Below are 8,067 nucleotides of genomic sequence, written 5' to 3'. Positions count from 1 at the left end.
TGGTTTCCCCATACTTTACCAACCAATCCATACCCAGTATCATGTTGAATTCAGTCATAACCAACTCTATCAGGTCCACTGATAACTCTCTACCCTCCACTGTCACTGGAAAAGATCTGACCCATCTCCTGGATACCATTAACTCTCCAGTGGGTAATAAAGTTCCAAACCCCACAACATAAAAATCACAGGGTCTACACAGTCTATCAATAATACTACTAGCACAAAAAAATGTGCAGCACCAGAATCAATCAAAACATTATAAGGGGTTCCAACACTAAAAATCTGACATGTAACAACTGGGGGAGAAGCCTCAGCTTCTGCTTGTGTCAATGTGAACACTCGAGCTGGGGCCAAGCTGTCCGCTTTCCTGGGTTCTACTTTTCTTGCCTTAGGGAAATCCTTCTTAAAATAACCTACTTCTCCACACAAGTAGCAGGCCTTTGCCCTACACTCTCCCAAATGACGCCTCTTGCATCTAGAGCATTCAGGACGAGTCTTCCAGGCTTCACTACCACCTTGATGATCCACTAAAATACCACGGGGCCGCCTATCAGGACCTAGAACTGGGAAGGTGTCATAAACCTTCCTCTTCTGCTCACTAGGGCCTTCACCCCTACTTTAACCCACAAAAGGAGAAGCTGTTCTCCTAAATTCCTTTCTGGCTGCATTGTCTCGCCAGATCTTGTTCTCTGCACTCTCAGCTGTGAGTGCCTTCTCAACCACCTGTGCATAGGTAGTAACCCTAGCCACAATGGTAATACGAACATCATGGGCTAATCTGGGTTGTAGCCCCAGAATAAATCTCTCTCTTCTGGTCCCATCAGTGGGCACCAGGTCTATGGAAAATTTTGCCAAACGATCAAATTTCAAGGCATACTCAGTGACTGACAAACTTCCCTGGAGTAGCCTAATAAATTCCTCAGCTTTTGCTGCCCTGATGGCATCAGTGTAGTATTTTTCGTTGAACAGAGTCTGAAACTCTTCTCAACTTAGGGCATTGGCGTTTCTGGTCTTGGTAATAACCTCCCACCAAATTCGGGCATCCTCCCAAAACATATAAGTGGCACAAGCCACCCTTTCATTACCAGTCACCCTCATGAAATCCAAGACGGTTGTAATCATACTCATCCACTGCTCTGCCTTGGCAGGATCTGCACTGCCATAAAAAACTGGAGGTTGCTTCTTCCTGAACCTTTCATAGAGAGGCACCCATTTATTGCCAACCTCAGGCGGCTGCCCAACTACTGGCACCGACACAGGAGATGCCTCTGATACACTGGGCACTGCAGGTGCTTGCTGTTGTCTCAGGAGATGAAGTTCTTATCCTTGTCTCAACACTGTAGCCTGCAGATCGCTAATTATCTGCTGCCAGTTTGCAGGAGCTGGCTGTGGAATTTGTCCTTGGTCATTCTCTTGACCCTGATTGTTATTATTCTGGCCTTGATCACTCTGGCCAGCTGACATATCTATCTGCCCTGGATTCATTCTTATTAGCTTATACCTTGCTGAAACAATGATCAATACGGCCAGTCAGGTAGTAATAACTAATCCTCTTGCCACCTTACGGTCCATGAACAAGCAGACAATTATCATATTCCACAGTCATACAAATATAAAAATGGATACATAATTATAGCATTTAGTACTCAGCATGTATCACATAATAGTTTGCAATGAACAATACTAATGAGTATGTTCCAGCAATTTCAGTACTATTTAGCACACAGTTGCTGAAGATGCATTATTCAGGGCACATGTTTAACATGGTGGCTTATGCATACATGGAAAGCATATATACTATATTTAAGCAGTTATACATACAACTACATAAATAGTTACCAAACCATGAGTCGAGCTTGACTTTAGTGATGAGTGTACATGCCCAGCCAGTCTACAGGAACCCTAAACCTTGGCACGCTCTGATACCAAGTTGTAATGCCCTGGTTACCCCAAGACCAGTACGGTGAATGATGAACAGTGAATTTAACTCCCTACCCGAGTTCTTTGGTTAAAAACGTGCTTCTAGGTGTTATTAACAGGTTAAGGTGGAAAACCAATAAGAGGAAAGGATATATTTTATTTAAAACATAAAATTGTTCATGGGCCCATAAAAACGTTTACAAGTTGTTTACGATAAAAAATGGTCATTACAGTTTGAAATTTACAACCCACCGATCTAAGCGGCAAAAATAGGGTAAACCCCCTAGTTCCTCTTAGAACTCCTTGGCCATATGTACACATCATCACCTAAGCTCTCCACTCAAGGCTGGGTGAGCTTTTCTTTCCCTTTACCTGCACCACATAGCACCCATGAGCCAAAGCCAAGCACGAAAACACAGTAATGCATATAAATATTTACAAATGATTATTATTATAATCACACAGTGCTTATAGCTCTAAACAGATGAGTGAATATCACTTTGTGTTTAAAATAACCATGAAAGAAGCTTATAGCTCTTAATCAAACGAGTGATTTAACACTTGAGGTTATGGTAAACAATATTAAGTGACTGACAAGCAAGTCACTAGCATAAACAGATGAATGACTGCTGGGTAAGTCACTAGCTTAAACAGATGAGTGACTGATGGGTAGTCACTAGCTTAAACAGATGAGTGACTGATGGGTAAGTCACATAAGCGCTTTTAGTTTTCATCGAACTTGAGGTCGGTCCGGCATTAATGCTCCACTGAGTCATTTAATGAAAATGTCGATTAGATCTACTATTTGTTGGCTTGCGTTGAACACGCTAAGTCCGTTCTTGACTTATGAGTCAGCACTGTGTGACCAGTGCCTAGAACCACTGCCGAACTTGATTAATGAGTCACAGTTTCACAGTTGATACTGACACCTTTGCCAATTCTGACTTGTTTAACGCCCAAACGTGACTTCCACTTAGCGGTGGTTGTAGTATAGATCTGGCGGTCGATTCCACAAGGAGGCAAAGAAATAAAGTTAATCAATAAATAAAGTTTAGAGATAAATAATGTGAAGAAAATAGAACAAGTGTTATTTTTTTTTGTTTTTGAAATTTAAAGATTAGAAATGAAAATAGAATAAAGTGTGATGTAACAATAGGTAACAAAAAGGAAGGATTAAGAGTCACCAATATGCATACTTATTTATTTGGATATTTGATTCACAAAAATTACACAAATGGATAGTGCACATCCCAACTATTCATTTGGAAGATCTAACATTAAAGCACAAATATGTTTCACAAAAATGCATTCAAGTGATTAATATTCTTTACCATGAAATGATGAGATAAATCTTATGAGAAATCTAAAAATGACATTACACCATTGGCAATAATACAATAAGAGATTGGACATAAAACCTAACACAAATATTACTTTTACTATTTATAAAATACATAGTGTTGACGGTAAGAACTCATCAACGATTGATGGTTAGAAAACTTCAATCTCTATACTATAAGAAGCTATGAGTTAGATAGAAAGAACTCTAAACAACAGGAGAAAAATTAGGCAAGCATGAGAACCAGAAGCATATATTTCCTAAGTCTCGTTTTTACATTCAGTTTTCCAACCCCTTAGCCTGAGGGGTTGGAGCCTATTTATAGGGGAGGCTCTATTGGCCCAGGATACAAACAAGTCCCAGACCACTGGGACGTACATAGGTACTCTGATAAAGTAGTGGCTCAGGGCGTAGTGGTGTCTACCCTGATGGTGTCAGAGTCGTGGCCTTGGACATAGTACTGTCGGCTCTGGCGCATGGTCGAGGGTGTCCCAGTGGTCTCACCACTCTTCGTACAGGTCCGTACCGCCACTACTCCTCAGACGCAGATCATAGGGTCATGCCTCTGTTCTCTCCATAACCGTACACCCCGTGTCAGTGCACGTGTTCCGTACTTGGTGGTCCTCATCAATTCCCGTTAAATGCTCCACGTTCGTTTGGCCTATCAACAAGATTCCCCTAAGTGATCTCATGCCTGTGCCAAGGAGGCTCCTGAGAAGTCGAGGTGCTGAGGGTCAGGGCCGGCCTATGCGGATCGCATAGACACGAGGCTAGGAGCACGGGTACCTCAACACACCCCTCACCCTCGCATAGCGAGGCTGCCTCTCCTCCTTCCAAGCACAGCGTCGCGAGGCTAGGAACACGGATACCTCAACACAGCCCTCACCCTCGCATAGCGAGGCTGATGTTCTTCCTCCGAGGTGCGGCGTCGCGAGGCTAGGAGCACGGACACCTCAACATAGCCCTCACCCTCGCATAGCGAGGCTGACGCTCTTCCTCCGAGTGTGGACGAGGCTTGATGCCTGCTGGAATGGGGCGCACGAGGATGGCCAGCTAGGGGCCCTCGCATAGCGAGGGTGAAGTTTGGATCGGCGAGTGGCCGAAGTCCCTCGCCTAGTGAGGGTGACTCTCTTACCCCAACTCCTTCACCATCATGTGATGCCCTTTCAGGATGTCTCGTAACATAGAGCTTCACTTGTGAATAGAATTCACAAGGAAAAAATTCCATATTTACACTTCCCCCCGAGTCTGTAAGTGCACTTTTAAGTGTGTTTGTAGACTCTCTCCACTTCTCTTGTTTGACATGCACGGCCAATCTTGGGGGATTTTGCCTTGGCAATTTTTCCAACGCCTCTTGAAGAAGCATGAGGTGAGGCTTGGGGTTGTGTTTCTTTTTTTGAGCGTCCAAAGAAACACAAAAGTCACCCAACACTTGAGGGCATCCATGAGAGATCCTAAGATTGCATAAGGACCAATCATCCTCCATCGCGGATCCCAAGGTTACCCATACTCTTGATCTCCACCATTTATAGGGAAATAGATCCAAGGGCTAGGGAGCATTGACTTTCCCTATAAATACTCCAAGGCTTGAAACCACTTCTCTACACAAAAACTTGCTTAGCCTAGTGGTATTCCCTCTAAGCCTCTTCCAAGAGCTCCAAGGTTCTATTCTCAATAGAAGCATTTTTGAGGTATCCCTTCTTTTATTTCCATTCTTCTTTCTTTCTCTTCTTTTTTTTTCTTTTTGTTTTAAATTTTTTTTTTCTTTTTAGCTTCGTGGCAAAGTTGGGCATTACCTCGCTCCTACGATCTTGCTCCTGCTCCTTTGTAAGTCTGTCCTTGCGTCCCCTCAGTTTCGTATCCCCGCAGGTATGTCTCTTTCATCTCTTCTCCCTTTCGTTTTGCATTGATTATACGAGAGTAAGATTGATGGTTGCATGACATTCAACCTTCAGAGTTTAGCATTTTCTTCGCATAGCCTTTCCAGTACCCATACACCGGCCCTTTTCTTATACCCTCACACTCGTGTTGTAGATATTGAGTCGCCCTTATGAGCACACGCCCTCAAGTCTTAGCTTGTCCATGGCGTCTAGGCGATGTCCCGAAGGTCCGTCTAATGTCGAATTTATTGAGTTGTCCTCCTCCGAATCGGAGGTCGACGCATGTAAACCTTCTAACCGCGGGGGTGTGCGGGCGCTCTACCTCAGGAGATTATCTTACCTTAGACATAAGGCGGACTGTCTAGAGAGGGAGCTAGAATCCCATCCCGGGGACGCGGGTTCTGATCTCTTCCCCCGGCAAGCGACTTACATTTCCCAGCTACAATCCACCCTCCAGGATTGCCTTTCCGAAATTGCTTGCCTAGAAGAAAACTTGCCCCCCGAGCCCTTTTCCTTCTGTCATGACGAGTCTCCCGATTACGTGGATTCCTCCTTTGAAGGAGGTGGACATGAATTGGTTGAGCCGGAGTTCCTTTCCATGGTGCGGCCCGCGTTCCCTCTCCTATCCCCTGTCTTGCGCCCTAGGGTTAAGCAAAAAGCTGGTAGACATAGGACATGTGGGGGATCTTCTAGGACCCTTAGAAAGTGGGTTGCTCATAAATTGCCTTACTTTGTCCAGGTACTCGAGATGCCGAAGAGAGTTTTGGACACTTCTGATGAAGTTGGAAGGTCTACCGTTACCCTGAAGAAATTGGGCAACATGCTGAAAGCCCATAAGTTACCCCTGAACCTCAAGTTTGTTATACCAGAGCGCAAGGAACGCGCGTCTGCACCGCAAAAGGGATTCGTGGCGTTTAGCGATGCCATAATCCGATCTGGTGGAGCTCTGCCACTCCACTATTTCTTCATCAAAGTGATGGACTACTTTGAATTGGCGCCACTATAATTGTCCCCCAACTCCTGGGTGATGCTCAGCTGTTTGTATGTGTTGTACCATCAGTTGTACTCTAGGGGGCCTTCCATAAGTGAGGTTCATTACTTCTTCACCCTGAGGGAGAATACATCAGCCCCCGGGTTCTACCAACTCCAGAAAGCCGCGGCCCTTAAAGGGAGTTCCCTCTTGGAGGGATCTATTTCCAATAGGGGGCCTTGGAAGTCAGACTACTTCTATACTTATAGTGGGCAGACCCGATACTCTAACTTCAATCCCCCACGTAAGGCTATCATCACTTTGATCCCATATACCGGAAATTTCTCTTATTAATCGACCTCTTTTTTTATAGTTCTTGTAACTGTGGTAATTTCCTTTCGTTCGATGGCAGGTCTCTTAGGGGTTGTCGGTCCTAATCTGAAACGGGCAGCTCATGACCGGGTAATACAAATCCTGGCTATGCCGAAGGAACGCAAACAAGCCAGCGCCCTTTTCACGGAGAGCAATCTCCACTTATGTGGGCTGCTGACCCCGGACCAGAAAGTTACCTTATGCTCCATTTCCCCTGAATCTGAGGATCCACGCCCCGCGTCACCCGACTCTGTTGATTTACCCCCAGTGGCAACCGTACTTGAGAGTCCGTGGGTATATGGTCACGATGAAAGGAATTACGATGAAGCAGCCGATAGGGATTACGTCTATTCCTCGGGTGACCATATGGATGTTGAGGAGACTGTGGTGTCTGAGAACTACTTCTGCTTGTACTCTGTTGCTGGCAGGGCTAAGGGTGTAGCCGATGACGGTCATACTGGCGGTGCTACCTCTCGGATGTCGCCGTTAACGCCTGGCGGTGAGTTTGCCTTTGACGCCCTTGCCCCTTGCCCCCCTATGCCTAGGAGGAATTTTGTCATTCCCTCTTTTGATGGGGTTCCTTCACCCCCGAGGGGGCATTCCAGGTGGGCATCCACAGGCGTCTCTTTACCCCAGGAGACGACCCCGCACTCTTCTGCTCCTCGCACTACTGTGGACGGGTCAGGGCCTTCTCGGTCCCCATCCTTGCCAAAACGGGCCTCGACAAGCACTCGCGCCTCCCCCGGCTCAGCTCCTGTTTCTATTCCCGAAGATCATCCCCTGGCGAGCCAATATGGGGAAGCCATGAGCCATCACTTGGGAAACTTTCCTGAGGGTGAATGGGGGACGCTGCACGATGTTCCTGAGGCTGAGCTAGAGAATGCCTATATGCGAGCCTCCTTGCAGGTAACTGTCGCGATACTTGGTTTATTAATTTATGATAGCCACATAAATACCTTTTATATTACTTCTGGTGTATCATCTGACCCCTAAGGCTTTGTTTCATATCTTCGTCCTCAATCAGGCCTCTATTTTGAACCATCGGCTGCTTGCCTCCCACTCTTCATCGGCTCAACGGTTGCAACACGAGCTTGAGGAGGCACTGAGGAACCTTTCGGAAGCCCAGACTGCGAAGGATGCCTTGTCCAGCCAACTGGCCGAGATGGTATGCCAGAGGGATACCGCCTTGGCCCGGGGTGCCTCAACCTCTCAGAGCAACATTCAGTTGGAGGCTACCATCCAAACTCTGAACGGGAGGATCGCTGTGCTTGAGGCTGAGCTTGTGAACGTGGAGGATCGCATAATCGGGAAAACGTTGCATGCTGTTTGGAGGACTAACCCAACCGTTGACCTATCTCCTTTCGAGGACCATGCCGTCGAGAAGATTTCTGAGTGGAAAGATCACGGTGGAGATTCGTAGATCCCCTTGTACTCTGTCTATGTATGCTTTTGTTATGTAATCCCTTGTACCATTTCTTCTCTCTTTTTTTTGTCAAACTTAAGGGGCTCTGATGAGTCCCTCTTATCACTGTTGTTCGTGGATTACATTTTTTTTTTTATTTGATGGAGATAACCTTTCTGGT

This window comes from Humulus lupulus, chromosome X, assembly GCF_963169125.1.
Source record: "Humulus lupulus chromosome X, drHumLupu1.1, whole genome shotgun sequence".
Lineage (NCBI taxonomy): Eukaryota > Viridiplantae > Streptophyta > Magnoliopsida > Rosales > Cannabaceae > Humulus > Humulus lupulus.
This window is presented reverse-complemented; position numbering follows the sequence as displayed.